The sequence below is a fragment of the Agelaius phoeniceus genome, chromosome 3 (assembly GCF_051311805.1).
Source record: "Agelaius phoeniceus isolate bAgePho1 chromosome 3, bAgePho1.hap1, whole genome shotgun sequence".
Lineage (NCBI taxonomy): Eukaryota > Metazoa > Chordata > Aves > Passeriformes > Icteridae > Agelaius > Agelaius phoeniceus.
In genome coordinates this window covers 91,076,295-91,098,985 of record NC_135267.1, presented here as the reverse complement: position 1 = coordinate 91,098,985, position 22,691 = coordinate 91,076,295, and the positions used below count along the sequence as shown (strand labels likewise).

The following is a 22,691-nucleotide window of genomic DNA, read 5'->3' as shown; positions in this document are numbered from 1 at the left end:
CCCACAGTAAAGATAAAACTTTATTGAATGCAAAGAGCACCCCTTCAAGAGCCTTTATTAAAGGGGGAAAAAAAAAGCCACATAAAAATGATTTGCAGTTTCCCAATGAACACATCAATTTACTTAATTAAATATTGCTTTCAAAGTTGCAGTCACAATAGCCCTTGTCTCCTGCCAGTTGCAGTAAGAAAGATACATTGAACAAGGGTGTCAGCTGAATACCAGCATTGATGTTAATGCCAACTGCCCAAAGCCTTGCCAAGCTGCTGACGTTTCCAGCAAGGACTCCCTCATTTTCAGCTCTTTTTAAAGCTTTGTCAAAGTACTGAAATTCTAGAAGCCAAATTCTGTGCATTTTGCAGGGACATATAAGACCTTATCTTTTCAAACAGGAGAAGATTCATCCAACAGCCTCAGCTTTTCTAACAGAAATAATTTGAAAGCTATTTTCACTTTCATTGCTGACTACCATATCTTGATTCCACATTTCATTGCATTTAAGCTCATTTTGTGAGCTTATATCTTGACTCAGATTAACAATAAAAGCCAAAGGGAGTATTTTCTCACAAAAAAAACCAGTCATCCTCTGAAATAAATTCCCAGCATTCAAATCACTATAGCTTTACATCTACATTTTTTTCTTGGTTTCTCATTTCAGCACAGGATGTGGAAACTCAGATGCATTCCATGAAGTATTTCTGTAGTTTTGCCTGCACCTTCAATTAACTGAAGTTTACTAATTTTTAGCAGAAGAAATAATTGTTGTAGTAGTTTTCTCCAAAACCAAGTCAGTTTGAGAAATACTGTCATTCTGCAACTCCTTGGGCACCAGGATTGAAAGGTAAGACCACACAAAGAGCAGTGAGAACAGTGAAGACAAACCTTTTTTTTATTTCTTTCCTGCTCTACTTTCTCCTTTTTCACTTTCAGTGACAGAGGCATAAAAAGCAGCAACAGGATCTGACCAGTGGCACTGGGAGCAGTGCAGGATATGCACATCTATGGAACCTGTTCAGTTACCTTTGAGTTAAGTTCAGACTTAGTATCACCTTCCACTCCTCAAAACAGAAATTACGTTGATGGCATTTCTCTTGGGTGGGTGCCTTAGCCCAGACTCTTGGTGAGGCCAGTCTTGGTCGTTGTAGAGTTTTCAGGTGAGATGCATAAATAATCGGTCACAGGCACTGCCTAATCACTCTTTGTTGGCAGCTTCATTCCCGAGGCGACTGCATTTAACTCTGGCATACTGAGACATGCAGCTAAGCTTCACATCTTCTCAGACGTTAGTGAATGGAATTTTGGTGCTTCCCCCTGGACATTGTCAAAATCTGCTCTTGCACTGTCATTCTGTCCAAAGCCACATGAGCAGAGAGCATGCACAGAGTAGAAAGCTTTGCCCTTCTGAAGTTGCATTCAAAGCTCTTCCTTTCCCTCTTTCTTTTTTAAGAAATCTTTAGTTAGTCATACTTTAAGACCTAATACCAGACAAGTGACCTTATTATTTGCTTGGGCATGAGCAACATTATTTTATATTGTAAGATCTAATCCATATTTGGAAATTTATATTTTAGGACACATCACTTGTAACTTTTTAAAGAAAATAGGAGTAGTGATCTCCTAAAAATCATGACATGCCAAGACTGTTTTATAGTCAATTACATTTTAGTTTAAACACAAACACATGCTATGTCCAGTAATAACCCAACATTAATAAAAGGAAGTTTAAAAATGCCCCAAATCTAGTCCCCAATTCCTATGACACTAACACATTTAAACACATTTAAAACAATATTTCCACTCATTTGAAGTAGGAGCTTATCTTTATAGTCTTAGTCTCTGCTTTGGAGTTAGTTTTTTAAGCAAAGTTAGGGACTCAATGCCAAAAGTTTAACCTAAATGTCAGGATTGGAGCAAATGTCACTGTGATACATAGGCACAGAATGGGAGAGGAAAAAAAAAATCTGTCAGTCTTCAGACAAACTGTCTTCACAAGGAGCAGAGAGTGCTGAACACCTTGCAAGCCAGCCTGGGTTCTGCATTTTAATTAAATTACTAAAGTCATTTTACTCAGAACACAAAAAACAATAACTGAATGTCTTCACGATTCCCTAGTGCATAACTTGCACATTGCATGTTCCTTCCATTGCTTTGTCCAGGCCTCCAAAGCCTCAGAGAGACTGTTGCACCATTTCTTGAGGCATTTGTCCCAATATTTCAATGGCAAACCAAATAAGAGGCAAAGAATAAAAGGGACTATAACAGCAGAGGGTGATTCTCTCTGTTGTGTAACATCACAGCTTGAAATGACAATGAAATCAGTCATACAGAAAAAAAGCAAACTTATAAATCACATTGCATGTAAAAATGCTTCATATTTTTAAAGTACTCCTCATATGCCAGTGAACTCATGAGCCAGTTTCAAGTGACTCCCACGATGAAATTTTGCCCACAGAACCAAAGCAGCTGGATGAACAAACGTGGGAATAAGGACCAAGTGTTAAGTCTTTGAACTTACAGATGTGAGCTTGGTGCCATCAGCAGTCTGAGCATCATCTGGTAGGTATATTGGGGTCTCTTTACTGCTGTGCTTTTGCCACTTTCCTGCAATGATGACTAACATCTGACCGATATATTATTTTACAATGAGAAACAGAAATCATTCTCATCCCGATTGCCCAGCTAACATACAGCTCAAATCATGTTTTAGCATCCAGAGTTCAGCTATTATTTCCTGCCAGCAACTAAGAGACCATTTCTATGTTTCTCTTTTACAAGCAGAAGTCATTCAATAAGTCATCAAATCTGCTTTTTTTTTCTCTGTGATCTACATACAGCTCAACAGATCCTCAAATCTGGCGCTGCACCATTTATTCAATTCCAGAAAACTGCTCTTTACTGCACACTGGAACAGAGAAAGACTAACTGTTCATTCAGTTTAGTGCCATTGGTCACTATAACTTCCTTAAAGAGCGTTCATGTGCCCCAAGCACTGCTCATGTGCAGTCCAACTGCTCTGTGCAGCATGCTGGAAGGCAGCAGCGAACTGCACAGTGGTGGAGAAGGAATGCAGTGACTCAGGACAAAAGCCCAACTCTCCCAGAAAATGCTGTGTGCTCTCGAATGTTTAAGCAGAGCAGGCAAACCTTTTCTACTTGGCTGTTTCCAGGGACACATCAGATGGCCTCACGCCACGGCAGAAGCCGGAATTTTGTTTCTCTTCTTCCAAAGGACAAAAGGCCTGAATCAACCACTGGTAGAGGTCCTGAAACCCTGAGGAGTCTGTAGTTTTTCAAACCTTAAACAGAGTGGTTTTCAAGGAGCATTGGTGTCTTCACGCACACTTTAAAAACAACAAGGAAAAAAACCAGCTCTTTCAATATAAGCTGCTCTTGCAACTCTACATTGTGCTACAGCTTTTCATTCATCTTTCTTGTTTTTATCAAGTGAGGATGACTAATGTGCTATTGTGATGCACTTTTCTCAGAAATGTAGCCAACTGAGGCTGCTTCCACTCCAGTTCCATGGATGTTTAACATTAAAAAGGAGTGCTCAGGCAGACAATGGGGAAGTGATTACACCCCTCTTTAAAACAACAGGCCCTATCTGTGCATAAGCCATGCTCTCATGCAAATCTCTCATGCACAGAATGGTGAACTCCTCTCTCCCAGTGTCAGGAAGATCTCACTAGTCACCCCATGTGTCCCGTCCCTGTAAAAGTGCCAGTACCTGAGCCCCACAGGAAGCACAGGGGTTGTCTACAGCAGCTTGTGGTGGCATTCCTCCACCCTCTCTCTGCCCTACCAGGTTCTTTCTTTGGCCAGGAAGTCCAGATGGGACAAACATGTTCAAAATCATTCATCCTTTGCCAAGAAACGCTCGTCCAGCTCAGCACAATTTAACCAAACCTGGGAAGGAATGTAACACCTTATGATACAAAACTAATATATATGACCTCAGCATGAGACCACTGACTTCAGTTGGGTCCAGGATTTATTCTTCTCCCCTAGAGAACTGCTGAATATTCGTTTTAGTCCCTAAAATGCAAAGACCAATGATGTCCCAGAGCACAAGTGATAAGGAAGATAGCACTGTTTTGCTATGAGAGTATTTCAAATAATTCCTTGAAAAGCAGACTCTCAAGCACAATTATAGTCAATTATACCATGTTTCTGGCTGTCATGTATGAGGCTTTACATAGACTCTGCTTCAACAAATTTTAATAAATTTAAATGTTTCAGTTTGAACAAGGCCTTGATTTCCCTAGACTGAATCCTGCCAAGATTTACATTTGACAGAAAATTGTAACAGGTTTCAACTTTTTAAGCCAATGTTCAGCCCAGAATAATGACTTTTCTGCAACACAAAATATGCAAACATATATTTTTAAGATGGCTGGCTATCCCAAAATCCAGGCAGCTTTTCAACAGATAGTGTAGGTCAGTAAAATTCATTGCAGCACAAGCTACTGGGTCTCATTTCATATTTAAGGCCCACAATTTTCACTTTTTCTGGCAAAAACATCCTTGTCTTTCCATTTCTATTGGAGAAGAACATGCAGTTTCAAATTCAGCCCTAAAACTGGGTGAGTCAATGCAGAAAAAGACTCCTTACTTTTGGCTGTGAAATTCATGTGGGCCTACAGATATCTGCATCAAAAGGTTATTAAAAGAGCATTTTTGAATAGCAGTACTAGATATTCTTAAGTACACTGCTCAGCCACAGTAAATACAATCACTTTATTCATCTCTTTGTGGACAGACAACACTTATTTGTGCTTTATTATCCTAAAAAACCTCTGAGCATGCTTATCATAATTCACTGTGTTTATGACTTAAAAAAAGAAAATTTTATTACCCTATCCAAAGGGATGAAATTATTATCTGATAATATTAAATTACATATGCCTCCATTTTATAAGGATGCCTTATAAGTCTACTTATTTATAAAAACAGGAACAAAATAAATAAAAATGTTGAATTAGATCAAGATGACTTATTTCTAAGGCCCAAATCAGCCATATTCAAAACTTAAAAAAATAGTATTATGTCACAAATGTTTTGAAAATCACAGTCTGCAAAACAGCTGGCATCTGGATGTGTTGCTCAGAAAGTTGCAGTATCTTTTAAACAACAGAAACAAAAGCTAGAACCCAATTCCAAGCACAGGACTATATTTGTTCCTCCATACTAGAAATTTCCGTATGATATTTCACACTTGCTGTAAGCCAACATTCTTTTCTCACCTCAGGGAACATTCCTTGAATGACTGTGAATAATAAAATCACCAGGACATATAGATAGAGAACATTTTAGCAGCAGAGAGAATTTCATTCCAACTCTCTAGGCTCTAAAAGTACAAATTTATAGCAAGATTCTCCTTAGCAGTGTGAAGCTGTGTCATGCTCACAGCTCATTTTATACTACTTTTTGGCTGCAAATTAGTAAATCCAGAAATGCAAACTTTGATTTTTAATTTTTTTCACATAACAATCTCCATCTGAAGTAGAAAAGTGCTAAGGCATATAGAAACTAGTTGCTTATCTGATTCTATGTTTGACAGAATTTCACTGACTTCTCTTGTGGCTACACAGAGGAAATTAAGGACAAATTATTTCATAATGATCTTAGCTAAAGAGACTATATAAATTTGAAAAAGCTCTCACCATGCTTGTTGAACAAAGATACATCTGCTCCCTTCATGGGCTAACACTTGTCTGAAAGAGAATGGCATTACTGAGAGAAAAAAAAGGGAATCTGTTTGCTTTATTTGCCTGTATAATTTCATTAAAGGGAATGAAATCATCCCTAGAGTATTTGACATTTCCCACTGCAAACAGTCCTATGTAGGGCAGGTGAAAAGGTGGGCATTGCATTACGCTGTGAAAAAAAAATGCTAATTATCCTGCTTTTTCTTCTCCATGACTGACTTGGTACACAGCAATTTTCTAATGCTCTGGCTAACTATAGCAGACAGGAAGAGTGCAGTTCAGCCTAGTTTATGTTTAGGAAGAGGAGCACTCACCTCCCACAATTACTCCTTGTAATACAGCATCAAGCCAAAGGAGCAAAAGGGGAAACAGTGATGGCTTCCATGTGTGTAAGAATATTGTTTCTCTCCTTTGAAAAGCTCATCCTTAGACAATCCCATAACATAAAGGAGACTTTAGGAGAAAAGAAAAACATTGATCTGTTTCTAGTGAATAAAAACAAAATTACAGAACAGTTGTGCCACATTTATCACCATGGAATAATTTCTATCAAAGAGTTCACTATTGTTTGCAGACAGAAATTTAGGTAGCAAGTCAGAAAACTGTAGAGGTTAACAGAAGGGAAATTCTGTAGTTATTTCTTGAACTGGTAAGTATTCCTTGGCACTTGTAGACTCCTTACTTAATGTTGGTTCAGCAACCCACCAAAACTACTCAGGATCCATCTTGTGCCATACCAGGGGACAAAATGAGTGTAGCCTGCTGTCCTACATCCACCAGAGCAGCAGGGAAAGGGAGGGATGGGCTCCTTTTCTCAAAGGTAAGCCAGCAGATCAGCCTAGCTGTAATCCTGAGCCTCAGCACCCAGCAGCTTCTGTCCTCTCTGCCACAACACAGCTTCACGGCTGAAGAAAAAACACTAAAACCAAAAAACAACCCCAACAATAAATAACAAACCAACAAGGGGTTCATATTTCCCCACCAGATATTCCATATATTGTCTTCATGTTGTATTTATCAGGACTACCACCACAAAGCAGGTACCTGAGATGTGGATGACCGAGAGAAGGAATCAACAGCAGACAGGAGCTCTTTCATTGATGTACTGACTATAATTTGGGACATTTGAGCTAAATTCTGTATTCCTTACACACTTCCTACAGGACTGCAGATTGCAAGTGATCTAATAACTTTTTTTCTGCATGATTTTCTTGTCTAACAACCATATGAGCTCTTCTGTGTTAATATAAACTTTCCAGGGCAGAGTTTTCCTATCACTAGATTTAAAGGCAAGTGAGCTTATCTTTAGTGCATAAAAGGATTGAGAGGAAACATGAGAAGGGAAAGAATAAGGAAGTAGGTTTTAACTCCATTGCTTTAGGTAGAAATGAACTTTTAAAACTTTATTCCATTGTATTACACGTGCAATCCAGTATTATTTTAGTTAACCCCAAAAAGAATTCAGTCTAGGATATACAACCTCTGTTAAATAATACCTATGCAGACAAACAAGAACACTGTCCTTCTAAAGCAACACATCTGTTCCTTTACTGTATTTCCTATCCAAAGAGATAATTCAGTTTATGACAGCAGAGCACTAACGAAAGCCAATATATTGACTAGTGAGATGCAAGCCCAAACAAATTGCACAACACGGAGAGCGGAGTTAAGCAATGATGACGCACAGACTGCACAACCCAGAAAAGGGGAGGGTCATAACACACAAATACACTTGTACCTGGGTGCTGGGAATAACTATCAAGCATTCCCATGTTTGTTCTTACTTTATATTTTTTGGACTTTGCACCCAAGCACTTTGATGTTTATTACTTTATTGGTTTTATCAGTTATAAAACGAACTAATCAGTCTGCAACAGTTAGGATCTGTTATTTTAACCAATCTTCATGTGAACAGCAAACAGAAAATCCAAACTCCACAGCTGAACAGTAATGGCATTGCATATAAATAAGCATAGACCCATCCATGTGACAAACACTGCGCTCATACCAAAGTATGTCAGGAAGTCAAGCTGTCCTTACTTACAGCACATGACAACTGGGCCCTATTGGGTTTCCTCCTGACTGTATTTCTCCAGCAGTGCAGCAGAGTGAACACATTGGAAGGAGAAGAGATCCTGATAGAAATATAGGCATATGTAGGTTGATTAATGGTGAATGACCAGTGTATGATTGATACATTCCAAACTCTCTGGCCTTTTGATGTTGCTTGTAAGAATGAAGGCATCTATTTGTGTCTTTAAAATTACAATAAAAGCACCAAATTTGAGGTACTTCTCTCAATGCATTTAAGAGCAGAAGGCTGAAAGGTTCAAAGTAACCAGCTGCTCGTCCAAAGATCCAAGGTTAAGCAAATAAAGTTCCTCGAGTTTCAATTAGCTATCATCTGCAATAAAAAAGGCAACAACCATATAACAATAAATATGGCAGCATAAAAGCAATCAGACTGAAGAAACTGAAAAAGCTTATCAAGCTGAAGGGACAAAAGCAATGTCTGATCAATATCAGCTCCAATCAATGAAAGAAGCCTTCACCCATTGCCTGGAAGAGCCATGTCCCTTTGCCTAGTATGTTACTGGTGTACAGAGTGCCCTGGATTCCAGGGATGATGATATAACAGATTCCAAGCTGAGGTACAGAAAACTTAAAATCTTGTGTTTAAATCATGGAAGATTCAGACAAGATTAGAGCATGACACTACCACCACCAGTAGAACTTTACTTTTTCCTACTTTCTCCAAACATTTCACAGACACCTTTGCATGAACCAATGAAGCAGGCAAAATCACTCTTCTTTATTCAGACAGGAAGAAAGACCATCTCAGAATTAAGCCTAAAAAAACCCATAACACTCAGTTCTCCTGAATCCTAAAGTCTCAGCAGTACTTCAACAGTGTTGTAGAGATCTGGATCTGAGAGCAAAAGGAAAAGTTCTGACACCTACCCATAACAGGCTGTGCTGAAAGAAACAGATGAAGAGGAACAGCAAAATTTCCCAGGAGATACCATATAAACCCAGTTAGCAAGGGCTTATCTGAAGACAAGAGCTACAGAAGACTTGAGAGCCTCAAGTCTCCCAGCACATCCAGGATGATTCAGCAGCTGGGCAGATGTGAGCCACTTTTGCAGGCACACGGACTCAGCTCAGAAAGCTGATGCAGTGAGAGACAGAGCACTGCTGCACCATTCCTCTGTGGGAGTGAGAGCAGGAACTGCAGGCAATGATCCCATTACAGCCAGGAAGAGAAACAAACACAAAGCTGAACTCGTACTTCTTGTGTAGACAGGACTTTGCCAACAGCCCACAGCCTCCCCACAGTGACGTTCAAGTTTAAGCCTAACCTCACGTCTTTTGGAGACCACTCAGTGCAGATGGTTTAATTCTTTTATGTCATTACTTGTTTTGGAGGTGAAAAATACGGTTTTCTAGGTCTCTTTAAAACTGTATCTATAACTTGTTCAGTCTTGCAGACAGTTCCTGGGCAGACTTGCATACTTGACCTCCATCTACTGAGTATTTTAAAATATCCTCATTGCCAGGGGCTTGTGAACAGTGACAAAGAGTCTGTAACCTTTAATACTGACTGAAACATGAAAAGCCATTAATTATCCAGTTAAAAATGTGTCAAATCTACAAACTTCCACAAGTTTCTTTCTTTTAAGAGCTGTCAGAATTCACTATATCGGGATGACTGCAAACCAAAAAGTTGGTTCCCCATTGCTCCAAGAGTTTATCATTAGGCCATTATCAGTAAGGCTCAAAATGCTGAAAGCAGAGAGTCAGTTTTTTGTCAAAGGTCTGGGAAAAAGACACAACACAAAGTCCAAGCCCATCAGCACAGGAAGGTAAAAAAAGCTAGTTTATTCCCATGACATGGCCTCCAAATATACAAAATCATCTCTAATCTGTTTGTGAATGTATTTTAAATTCCATTTTAATAGCTGCTAAGTGCATGCAAACAGAAATAATTAAGATGATCAGTCTGCAAGGAGGAAAGCACATAAAAAGAACATGAGTACTTCAAAGGGTTAAGTAATCATAGTAGTAGCTATTAATTACATCATAATTATTAATTATAATGTAAGAGACCTCTGGGTGTTCTTTTGCAAGGAGCTTAAAATAATTTCCAGGCACCACATTAGGTAAAGCAACTGGAAGGCATTCTTGAAACAGCGTTGGAGTAGCAAATCCCACTCCAGCAAAAGTATTTCTTTCCACAGAATATCAAAATTCCAACAACATATTTAACTGTCTCAATAAGATGCATTATGACTAAACCTTACCAAATCTGAAGAGGAAATATTCTGTAATGAAGATTTTCATTATTTGGGTTTTCATTAATCATCTGGGTATTTGTTAAACTGGAGATTAAGTGTATATATTTATAGATGCATAAAGTGATGTTTTATATTAAATAATTATATACAGAACTACAAAAATGTATATAACACTTTAATCTCTAAAGTTTTTCTGGGGCAAAAAAAAAGTCTTTTTTCCCCACCAGTTCTATTCTCAGATACTCTCAGAGGCAGACACTGTAGTTGCTAGCTGTAGACAGGTAATTAGGAATCAGATTTAAGAACTGTCCAAAAGTCATTCAGAGCCAGTGGCAGCATGGAGAGCAAAGTCCGCCTCTGGCTCTCCAGCCCGCTTTGCTTTCAAGGTGAGGAGCTCAGGATGAGCACTGCTGCCAGGTGCCGAGGTGCCACGCTGGTGTCACTGTCACGCAGGGCTGGCGCTGAGCAGTCCCTGGCGCACGGAGGGCAGCGGGGCGAGCACCGCGCTCTGCGCCCAGCGCTGCCAGGGCACGGGCAGGAGGAAGGGCTGCTGCTCACAGACACCACCCCAAAACAGATTTCACATGGAGCATGCAGGATTAAGGCACGCTGCCTGCCGCTCACACAGTTTTTAATTCTCTTTTGAACTCTTTTGCTTGGTGAATGTTCTTACTAATATGGCCTGGGTAGCTGTGTCACTTCTGTGACAGTCTTCTGTGTGCCACAGCCTTTAAGCTCCTGGTAATACTGCTTTTTGGAGGCCCACTTCCATAACCCATGGGATGTAAGCAAAGTTATGCTTCCTAAAATCTTTTTTTCTACCCTACGCTGCTTCTTTGTCTGCATTAGAAAGTATCTCACCAGTAAGTTGTGAAATTATTCTTTTTCAATGACTAAAAATACATAATCTTGAAAAGTGTGGAAGAGAAAAATAACCCCACTAGTAGCATGTGGCTTCTATTCCACATTTAAACATTGTCAAGCAGTGAAGCCATTCTGTACATTTCATTTCATTGAATTTTAGCATGTCTACTGGGAAACTTGCCTCAGTAGCTTAAAGACATGGGCAGCTTATCTGCCTGGACCCAAAAGTGGCCCTCAAATATACAAGCACTACACAGATGGAGTTGCATCAAAAGTATTTTCTCCACTTCATGTAATAACAAAAAAAGAATAGGAAAATAACACTTGTACATATTCATCTGCAACTCCAGCTTTTTGTCTCATGAAGTCACAAAACCGCACAACATGCTTACATCACTGCCAAAATTCAAAATCTATAAATAGGTCTATAACCTTTTGCTTCAAATTGGAATATGGGATTCTTTTCAAAAGACAGAAAAGAAAATGGAAAATGTATTATTCAAAAACAAACAATGTCCCCTTCTATACAAGCATTGTAGCACATATGTTCAACAGTAACCAAAATATGATGTCAGAAAAGTAAATAACCCAGAGAATTATGATTTTTGGGTGAGGATATAAACAGCAGGAACAGACGAGCATTTAAAAATAAAGAGCCTATTATATTCAAATGAAACAAAGAACGAAGAGAAAAAAAATAATAAGCTACAAAAATATATCTGTCAGCGAAGCTGTTTTGAGACTGAATGTTTCCCCCATGAGATTCTCAGGAAACACCAGGCACCCTCCAGGTTTAAAGCTTTCATCCCTGGGCTCTGAGCTATATTGGTTTCCTGTATAAAAGGAATCGAGACAAGAAGAAAACATTTGACCGACTGCCCCAGCAATCACACAATGTTTTATACTTGGTGGAGCGCTGCCTAACACAACAAACCCAGCATTGTTACACAGGACCCAAAGAGCACAACCAATTATGTCCCTTCATGGCTACGGCTACACTCCCCTTTGATCACCACTTCTAACTACCAGCAGTAAAGCAAACACAAATCTGCAGACAGCACCAATAGACCTTGCAGTGGGAGTGAGCTCAGATACTCTGTGCCCAGCTGGATATTCCCCTCCACTTCCCGAAATCAGTATCAACATTATCTTCTGGCTGTCTACTCTGACGCGCAAACTCAAAGCAAGTGAGGAGTAGCTTTACTTACTTTTTAAGCCATGTGCATGACATCAAGCAGATTTTTTTTTTTGGGAAGTACACTTCAGCAGAATTTCCTAACCAGGGTAAAATTCAGTGTCCTAATTACCTGGAATTCATCCGTGCTTTTATTAAACTCTGTTTTTACGCACACAAAGATGTAATACATGTATTCATGATCAAAGAGTTTATACAAACACTCTTCTTTCCACTTCACTCTTGGTTTACTGTGTGGACTCTTTCCTCAAGATCTTCCTGCTAAACACAAGCTAAGCACTCCTGATTTTCTGGTGATTCGTGCTGTTACTTTGCTATGATCTCACAGAGCAGGATTTAATCAGTGAAGAAGTCTGGGCTGAGAGGGTGCCAGGTATTGCTCACCCCACACTGTAACTTGGGCTTTTTATTCCCACAGTGCACAAGTCCAACACAACAGACCTCCCATACCAAGAAGCACGTAGTCTTTTCAGCTCAAAGGCACAGCATAAAAACCACAGTGGTTTTCCTCATGCAGAACAGACAGGTTAAAGGCACAGATCTGAACAAAAGATTAGGAAAGGCAGTCTGGTCCAGCAGTTAAGCCAATAGCCTGGAACCTAGAAATCCCAGCTCTGCCTGTGGCACAGCCTGTGGCACCACACAAAATCCCACTGGCCTCAAGCCCTGGAAATATGCTGGGCCTGAATGCCCTTGAAATCACTTAGAGTCAGGCAAAGAACTTTTGAGGGTTTGGGCCTCATTTCCTTTATGCTGCAATAACTGTCTGTATACTGAAAAATAAAACATTTCTGTCTCTCACCAAATCCACTGGGCACCTCCTGCAAGAGGGACAGCCCAGCACACCTGCCCAGGCCGTGTGCTGTACTGCTTCAAAGAGACATGAAAGCAAATATTAGGTTTCCCCTCAGCCTCATGCTGCACTTCTAGCAGTAAAAGCATGGGATTGCAGTCCCACAGACCCCTGAAGAACCAAATCAATTCTAATTCTGTCATCCTTATGCCTGTCATCAGGTATTTCTTAGTGACTGGTGGATGCTAACTGGGTTTTATGCCTCCTGTCTGCTTTGTCTGGCACACGATCCAGCTCCTGCCACTGCATAAAGTGTTCAATTTATTTAGCTCTGTCTCCCTAACTGGCAGGGCTAGTCCTCTCTTCTCTTCCAGCTCTGCTGGTTTAAACACCTCACAGTCCCTTTCACTTGGGAGAAGCCCTGCAACCATGGCAGGCTGGCAAGAACCCTCCCATGTGTAAATAAAGACAAGACAATGCTTTTTGAACCACATTTCCCAGAAAATAAGGACCTAATAAAAATTTTCCATATTCTCTTCAGGTAAAACTTTACATATTATTATTATTTACAGCTGTAATAATCATGCTGATCCAAAATTTAAGGTGGGAGAATCTGGAGGAAGGGGAGGTAAGTTCTTACTTGCAATACAGTAAAACATGACTTGAATTCAGTTTCCACCTTACTATAAACTTAACATATGTTCTCACCACATCTTCCCAGTACCCTTGCTCATTTTGCACATGATCCAGACGATATGGCATCTTTTCTCTCATCATTTGTCTGCTTTATCTATTCAAAATATAATCTGGAGAATAACAGATTTCTTTTGCTTTGATGATATACAGCCCTTAACACAAAAAGAACTTTGTGAAAAACATTACTATAGTACAGCCACAGCTTTTTTGCTTTAGTAGTACTACTTACATCTGGATGAAGAGGTAATGCATGCCAAATAAGTAGTAAAAGCCAAAACAATGAGTGTTAGCCAAAAAGTCTACTCAAGACTTATAATTTACAATCTGTTAAACTCGTGCCTTTATGATTTTGAAAAATAGTCTGCATAACTTCTAAGCAAAACCCCACAAGAAAAGAAGAAAATAAGTGCTAAGGAGAGAAAAGTCAAAGAAACATCAGGCATAGAATGAAGACTACATAGAAATTATGAACAAGCCCTTATGCAGAAATAGAGTAGGTAAAATACAGTATTTATGCCAAGTAAAGCTGGATTTAAATAATTACTGCCCTCTAATAAATTTGGAACACAGTAGATGTGTGAGGGAGACACAAGGTGAAGTTGCATCTAATATGGTGATTCACCCTTACTCAGAAAATCTGGTTGCTACTATACTAGTTAATGTCGGGCGGCATTTTATTCAAACCAATAAAATCTTTTGTGTGGTCTCTTGACCCCCACTAATTGTCTAATTTACATTTAAGACAATAATGTTGCTTAGTAATTTTAAAAGGAAGTGTTCCCACCCTGGAGTGTTATCCCTGCATCTCTTCTGAAGAAACTTTAAACTGGTGAATGCTGCAAGTGAATGGGAGTTCCCTGCATTCCAGTTTGTAATTATCTCTCTTAATTGGTAGGGCTTTACATACTAATTCTATCTGGCATGCTCAGAGAAGGCAAAATCTGGAGTTATTCTGATTTACCCCATCCTGTGGAAGTTAGAGGAAAAGTAAAATTCTCCCCTAAGCAGGCTCAAAGGATGCAGGATGCAGTCCAATGACAATGTGCAGACTTAACTTTTAAGGACCATGCATTTAAAAGAGTAAATCCATCCTGACATTCTGGCTGTCAAATGTCAGTACAGAACTCAAAGAGAGGCTTAGAGAGCTATGCAGCATCTTGGGCCCAAACCTTACTGTACTAGAGGCAGGAGCTGCATGGGTTGAGAGAAAAACCATTACACCTTGAGAAATTATTCCATCTTTTCTATACTACTAAGCAAAAGTGGGGGGAAATGCTAAGTGATCTACAAAAGAAGCGACCTTCTTCTGCTGTGGTATGAGTGGAGAACTTAGGCAGCTAAACACAGACATAGAACTGGAGTCAGTAGGTTAGTTTCTCACCATTGCATTTTCACCCCTGTCACTAAAGACAGCTTGTGTTGAGTTTAAGTTTTGTATAAAATACTGTTGCTACTATTCAAACAGTCTGTGAGAGAACACCAGTGCTTTCTTGCTAAATATAAAGCAGGTATAAAACCAACTCAGAATGAGGTAGATCCCACTAGATATCGTGTTTGGTGAGTATTACCCCTCTGATAGACAGTCTACCAGCTGAGGTCACTTCCATCTGCAGGCTCTGTGTGTGCATACAAGCTGAGAGCAGAAGCTGTTTCAGACCAGAGGATGCATCAGGAATTCCCAGTATCACTGGTTTACACAATTCTGTTAAAACACTCCTGTTTTGCTACCCATTTTCCCTGGGTCCAAAGACACACCACAGTGCAGGATGACTTTGTTGAGGGATGTGTATAAATAAAATTGGATTGGATCTGCAGAGCTAAGCTGATAAGGAAAAAAAACCCAACATTTTGCTGCTGGATATTTTGGTGTGTGGAGATGTTTAACCTGGATCATTTCAGCACAGACCCACAAACAGCTGCATCAGCACAACAGAGAAGCAAAACACTGGCACCAGACACAAGCATGAGAGGCAGGGGTAGGAAACAGGAATTCCTTAGTCTGTCTTGTGTCAAATCCAATTTATGTAACATCTAATTACATCTTTAGATTTTCCAAATGGGGGAAGGAAACAATCCCTCGTTCTTAAGACAAGATCTGATGCAAATTATTTTATATTGCTTGTATTTACACAAGAAACAAGACTTGGACATACTGCATTCACTTTTGAGCTCTGTTCTGAATTGAACTAAGGGAATTGTTCCCTAAATGATTGCTGGTATCCAACTGATCACAACTGATTAAATCATCTCAAACTTGCCAATTCCTCAAATGTTTCCAGTTTTTTCCCCCAAAGGACACTGTGTTCATCCAGCAGTAAATGACACTAAGGCACTTGCAGTAGCTGATACAGTGTGGCCCTCAGCAGATGACATGCTGAGATGTGTGACCATGATCCTCACAAAAAGAAGGCAGATATAAACCCCTTTAAGCTTGTAGTTGACTCATTTTGCTTTTATATGGTACAGCAGTAAAGGATCCACAGTAATGGTTAAAAAGGGTACCAGCCCCTGCTGCTCTCCCCTTCTCCACTCAGTGTTGCTGCCCAGTTGTAGGGTTTACATATCTCTGTCTTCAGCTGCAGGTCACAGCCCAGGGTAATACCAAAACAATCAGTGGCAAAGTTAAAGTGCCAGGCAGTGGGCAGTGGTGGCAGAAAACCTGATGGATACTCACTTTCATTCATACATACTTCTACCACAGAGCAATGTTTCAGCAAATGGGAAATGCCCAATGACAGATAAATCCACCAAAAAAAAATAAATCCTTGATATCTCTGAATGAAGACACAGAGCTAAACCTGAAGCTACATGTAGAGGAATACTGCCTTCCATTTGTAGACTATAACAAAGAGCACACCTCAACTCCCAGAAGAACCAAGAGCAGATCATGGAAGTGCCTTTTATAAGGCACCATACAATTCCCATCCCTATAGCTGCAGCTTTTCAGCAGCTAACAGCCCAGATTATAAAAGACTGGGTCACATCTCACTTAATTGTAATGTATCTCAGCTTACACAGGCTGACAGTGTTATGAATGCCACAGGGAAGATAAATAAGAAACTATTATCTTTATATTAGATACAAGAAATACAGAACATTTGGTGACTTTTTAGGAGAACACAATTAAAACAAAGTTTGGTAAGACAACAGCTCACTTCAATGGCTTGTTGCAGAGGCATTCAAGACAAGACTGGCAGATCAGATTTACAGAATTCACAGAATGGCTAGTCTGGAAGAGACCTGAAAGATAATAGAGTCCAACCCATGCCCTAACACCTCAACTACACCTGAATGAACTAAATGAACTCACATAGGATAAATCCCTTGCTAGCTATTGTGATCTAGAGAAGACCCACAATGCAGCAGTCTAGTTTCCCTAAGCTGTGCAGGTACATCTCATAGAGCAGCATTATACATGCCATACTTCCTGCATCCTTTCCAAAACTACTGCCCTTTTGCACAGAAGACAGGGCAAGAGAGGTGAGAGGGACTTCTCATCAGAAAAGAATGTGGCTCTTTTGAGTGAAGCACATTTATATTGTCATTGGTGGTGTTTGTCACGTCCACAGAGACTGCACACACCATGCAGTTTTCCTCCAGTGTGCACACAGAGCTGAGCACAGCACTGCTGCAATCACAACTGAAAGGTCCTGATATTGCTGCAGAACAAACATGGAAATATTAATAATTAGTGACTTAGATAAAGCTCACATTTATAAATTACCTATCTAAATCAGTGAGGCTGCATGCAGTATAAATGCTTTAAACACATAGCTAGAGTTCTTCCCTCTCTCTAGGACAGGTGTTTCCAGTCTCTCCCATGGACCAGTACTAGCACTACTTATGTGACCTCCTGAGGAGCAGGCTCACACAGCTTACTCCTTCTTTTTCAAGTTACTTTTTGGCCAGATCAGCTCCCTGATCTGAGAGTGCAGTAGGGTCACTTCAGCATTGCAGCAAAAGAAGTGGTAACCATGGGAGTGGTTACCAAGTAGACAGCAGATGGGAGGGAGGGCAAGGATGACACTGGCACATAACCTGACCTGGAGCATATTCTGAATCATGGCTAAAAGAGAAGGCTATGGGCACCACAAACCTGAGGGGTGGTCTAAGTCCCAGACCTGCACAGTCCCAGCCACAGCCACTGCCATCCTGAGCTCCTCCGCAAAGATTCAGAGAAGCCTCCATAAGGTTGTGGGGAGATGAGCAGAGCAGTGTCCCAGCTGGACACACCCTTGGCAGACTGAGGCAACCCCAGGCATTTATAAAGACAGAAATTAATTGCTCTGCATAGGAGTCCTCCTTCCAAACATCAAACAGGGGACAGGCTCTAGGGCTGGCCCCTAAAACTTAGATGTAGTTGAGTGTTCTCTGACAGCCCCATCATTTCAAATGCTGCTTCTTCACATGAGGGACTGTGCCTGGGGGTTCTGAGGGCAGCTGGAAGTACTTGCTGTGTGCTGTTCAGAGGTTCATGTTGTGTACTCAACTGATCAGCAAGAAATTGAGGGAAAATTATTTCTCCCAGACATCTTTGGCAATTCATATTACTGCCAAGTGTACTCCAGGCTCAAAATACAACTGTCTAGTCTGCAAAGCATTCCCATGGCCTTAGGACACCAGTCACCAAAAAGAAAATTGGATATGATTTTACCAATGGGCTTCTCTGCTGAGAGAAACTTCTCATTTTTTATATATATATAAATAATTTGGTTCTCAAAATGCACCTTCTAGCAAAAATAGCTGTCAAGTAGACTGCAATGAAAAGCTGTAAGTAACACCAGGCTATGATTTACATTCACCAAAACAGTTGGAACTACTTAAGGATAGGCTCCAGCAATAAGAATTCTTCCTTCAAGCAGAATAGAACCCAAGTAACACCTCAGGCAGTGAGAAAAATTTGCCCAAAACGTTGCCAAAACAGCCCCATGATCAAAACAAGAGGGAATAAATAAGTCTCTCAGGGAAAAAGGTTCATCTCTTTGCTCCAGGTAGTCTGTCCAGGCAGTGCCCCCACAATGTGCAGCAGAAAGCACAAGGTTGAGCAGGCACTCTCTGGAGATGGGGAACTCACCAAGGTCAGCAGCAAAGGCTGGCAAAGGCTTTCTCCAGGGCAGCTCTTGAACTACCCACCCACATAACTTTAACCTAGCTTTCTATTCAAACTGATTTACATGTGTTTTATTTGCTAATGAACCTACCTAAAGAGGGCTGCAGACCCTAGGAGGATTCCCCAAGTCTCTTGGTCTCAAAAAGCACAGGGTTTGGCCATCACTTGCATTTCAACAGCTATGGATCACACAGTTTCATATCACAGAAACTGTTCCAAATACTTAAAATATTCCCCCTCAAACCACTCAAGTTTAATTTTTCTCATGAAAAAAAAATATTTAAAATAAAAGGCATGTTTCTTCAAACCAAAACACTGTCAGATCAGACACTGGCACAAGTTCAGACCTAACGTTTGTGAGGCTAGATCAAAGCAGAACCCCAGAACTAAAAGGCAAGGAATGAACAGGTCTGAATCTCTGCACTGTGGGGTTTTTTTTGAAAACCAATGTCGTTCCTACTGTGTGCATTATTTAAAGGTAATGGGTAAGGCATTTCTCAATGTACCAGGAGGGTGCAGGAGTGCAGCACACCCAGGAATCACACTCAAGCAGAACAGACCACCGAGATGGGAGGCAACAAGAAAGGCACAGATGGAAGTAGCTTAAAGTGAATGCTGAGAGCTGGAGGGAAAATTTTCTGCAAGGATTCCAATGCCTCAGAATGATTGGTGGGAGCCTCAGGCAGGAGGCTGCTTTGTTGGCCCATGAGCAAAACGGTGTTTTATTACTTGGACGATTCGAAGAGAGATCCCTTTTCTTCAGTCTTCAGTCCCTGCAGACTGTCTGCCCACTTCTCACTCTGCACTTCTTCCCTCTGCCACCCCCCGTGCCTAACACCAGCACAGTGCTGTGAAATGCAGCACAGGGACAGAGCTTGCAGAGACCTGCTCAGGCATTTTAAATCACAGCTCTGTCTGAAGCTGCTCAGAGCAGATTAAACACGCAGTTGTAGAAACACCTGGGGTAAAATCCCAGCCCTGTCACATTAACAGCTCCCATGCTCAAAAGCTTGCTGGAGCTTTGCACAAAAAGAGGATCGTGCGCACAATTTTTTGCTGTATACAGAGAAACAGGAAAATTCATTTCAGCCTATGGCCCCCACATCACAGGTCTCTGTGCTAAACCATGGACAAAAAATATCTAGAAAAAAATCAGGGGATTGAGACAATCAGGTCAACAAGCTGGCCTCCACCAGAGCAGAGGGACTGGAGGAAATATTGACAACTGGGACCTTGTTGACACTCAGTTGTCAGCTTCACATTATCTCTTCTAATATCATTTGAACACTGTTCTGCTGCCAAAAATGTGTGGAAATTTCAGAGACTGAGGGCCTTGCAGCAAGGTCAAGCTCATGTACAAAGTTAAACGTGATGCTGAGCACTCAGAATTACAGCCCACTAGCATGGGACAACCTGCCAGCCACTCACAGGGTCAGGGACTCTCACCCCAATGGGACCTGTGGGAATTCCCAGTGCTCAGATCAACTTCTCTGAAGACAACACAATCAAACACCATATTGAACCATCACTACACCATGGTCCTACTCATTTCAAGAACTTGTTTCTTGGTTCAGGTAAAGTGAAGAAAGTTCTCTTAATCAGATTTTGTCCTTTTTCTTGTACACATTTGCAATTTACTTTCCTCCTGTAGAAAACCAAGGGTGACAGCCTAGAGAGCACATAGACCCAGGGGAAGGTGATTCAAAAATTCTCTTTATTTTAGTTTGATCTCAGATGAAAGAGTAGCAAAGGAAAAGAGATAATTTTAGCATCTGGGAAGAGGTGCAAAGAAATGAAGGGTCCCCACCGAGGCTGCCATTCTAAAGACCTCTCAAACAATGCTGAAGAAATACTTCATGACTCTTGGAAAAGAATATCAGCATATATCATGCATTTTATGGCAAACCCTGGTTAAGCAAATATGCCAGATTCAACAGTCCCATTGGGCTCTATGTTCACATTTTGTGAATACTTCCAATTAGATACAGATTTACCCAATTCCCAACTTCAAGATACACAAATCTTTTAGGAGATCTTAAACGTGGAGATTGGGTGGCCTGTGCCTGTGCAACTCAGATAGACCTGTCATCACCCCCTTTGCAAAGATACAAACAAACCACATGTTTGCAGCACACTTGCCTTACCCTACAATGTCACCAATCAAGGATGAAAGCATGCCAGATATTTCCATCCAGCTGCTAAATCAGAACCATTTTGCTTATAGAAATTCTGCCAACTACAAAAATAACTTAATTCCAGGTGGTTAGTGGTGGGCTGGGTGGACCAATAGGGCATCAATACTGCAGTCCACACAAAACCTCCATGAATTTGCCAAGAACATTTAGAAAAGAAAAACCCTGGATAACATACGAGGAACACCTACGTTCTGTGCGTGATCCACTAAATGTATTGCTCCAGCTGATCTGAATTACATCTTGCATTTGCAGATTTATTTCAAAGGGCATTTGCGAGTAAAAGAAGAAAAACCTGAAACAAGAGTCTTCAGTTGTTCTCCTGTGAATAAGGGCTGTTGTTTTTATCGACATAAGGAGAAATCACCATGCTAACACCAATAATGTGTGAAAGCTAAAAGCCAGCTCTGGCAAGAGCAGAACTCTTGCTAAGAATTGACAAACTTTTCAAATGTGACTAAACTGGGGCAAGGCCCAAGGTTTCCTAAAGCCACAGCAGTACCTGAGGAAATACTGAAATCCTGAATGTATCAAGGACAACTCTACTGTGTCTGGCTCTTTTTGATGTCTCTACCCTAAACACTTCAGCTATACCAATAAAAGGTACAACTAAGTTGAAAGAGTATTAAAGATGGGCTGGGTTTATCAAAATGAACAAAAATGCATGTTTATTTTCTGAAGTTTAAGGCCTATCCCTTGAAGTGTAACCAATGCAGAAATGCATGGCTCATTCCCTCTCTGATACAGTCTTGGCAGAGAGAGCTTTGTGTGATGTTGTGTTTCAGCAGGAAAGCTGCTCGTTGGTTGACAGGTGACCCCACAGTGTGTGATATTCTCAAGTGCCATTTCACAGCCTTCAATGGCAAGTTAATGCCAACAAGCCTGGTTCAGCCAGCTAGGTCTGACTCCAGCGCACAGACTGCCCCATCAGAGTCCTGCTGCACTGTACCAGAGCCTTTCCAAGGAAAGGCAGAGTCCTGAACCTGTCCTGCAGCCTACCCAGGGCTGAAGCACTTTCACCCCTTCTGCCAAAGACCACACCATTGCAAATGAAGCACAGAGGTGATGGGAAGCCTGTCAATAACACCAAGTGCAAGCTGAGAAGGGGTGAAAGTGGTGTCCCACTCACATCTGAATTTGCACAGTTTGCTCTCTACAGAATTTTACTATTCAAAAAAAGGTTTGACCTTACATTGTGAGCAACAATAACTTTACAGGTAGAGAGCAATATGCTCATTCTCTGTTAGCTTTAGCTACACATACCAAGCAAAAGGGGACAACAAAAAATAAGCTTGCAAGTTGAGGATGAAATGACAACAGAAAAAGACACGAGAGTAAAAATCCTAAATTTCTAACCTTTCTCTTTTAGTAAAGGAAAATTTTAAGTCATACTACTTATTACTCCTGATTGTTCAGACTCACTAAGCCTGTGAACACACTATGAAATGAAAACTTTCTTCTTCATACTTTCAATGAATTAGAACATAATACTATGCCCACATTCTTGGGTCACCTTCTGACATAAAGGTCTCAGCCCTGACCTCTAGAACAACACAACTAAAAAGAATTTGTCTAGCTGATATGAAACAGAGCTTCCAAAATGTTTGTGACATGAACCTTATTAAAGCTGTGATAAAAATGCTTTTCAGAATCAAAATAAAGGCCAGCCCTGGAAAACTTTGAAAATTCATCTCAGGAAATTAATCTGTGATTAACACATTTTCATCACATTCTACAGAAACAGTGTTTCTTCTTTGGCAAGACAGTGCTCTTATAATGATTATTGGGAGACTGAGACTGGGTATAAGTCTCCATCTTGAGTACTTATTTCACACACAC

General features: G+C 40.6%; 1 long non-coding RNA gene across 7 annotated transcripts in view; it reads left to right on the top strand.

The window, feature by feature from the left end:
- Positions 1-21,482, top strand: part of LOC129117788 (uncharacterized) — a 37,207-nt gene extending 15,725 nt beyond the window's left edge. For 3 of the 7 annotated variants that reach the window (XR_013181473.1, XR_013181476.1, XR_013181478.1), the window contains 3 exons: positions 659-841; positions 931-2,556; positions 2,835-3,400. This is a non-coding gene — a long non-coding RNA (uncharacterized LOC129117788). Of the gene's footprint in view, positions 1-658; positions 842-930; positions 2,557-2,834; positions 3,401-13,426; positions 13,483-21,107 lie in introns of those variants that run through there. The other 4 variants (XR_013181474.1, XR_013181475.1, XR_013181477.1 and 1 more) reach the window with 4 other exon arrangements.
- The last annotated feature ends 1,209 nt before the right edge of the window (positions 21,483-22,691 follow it).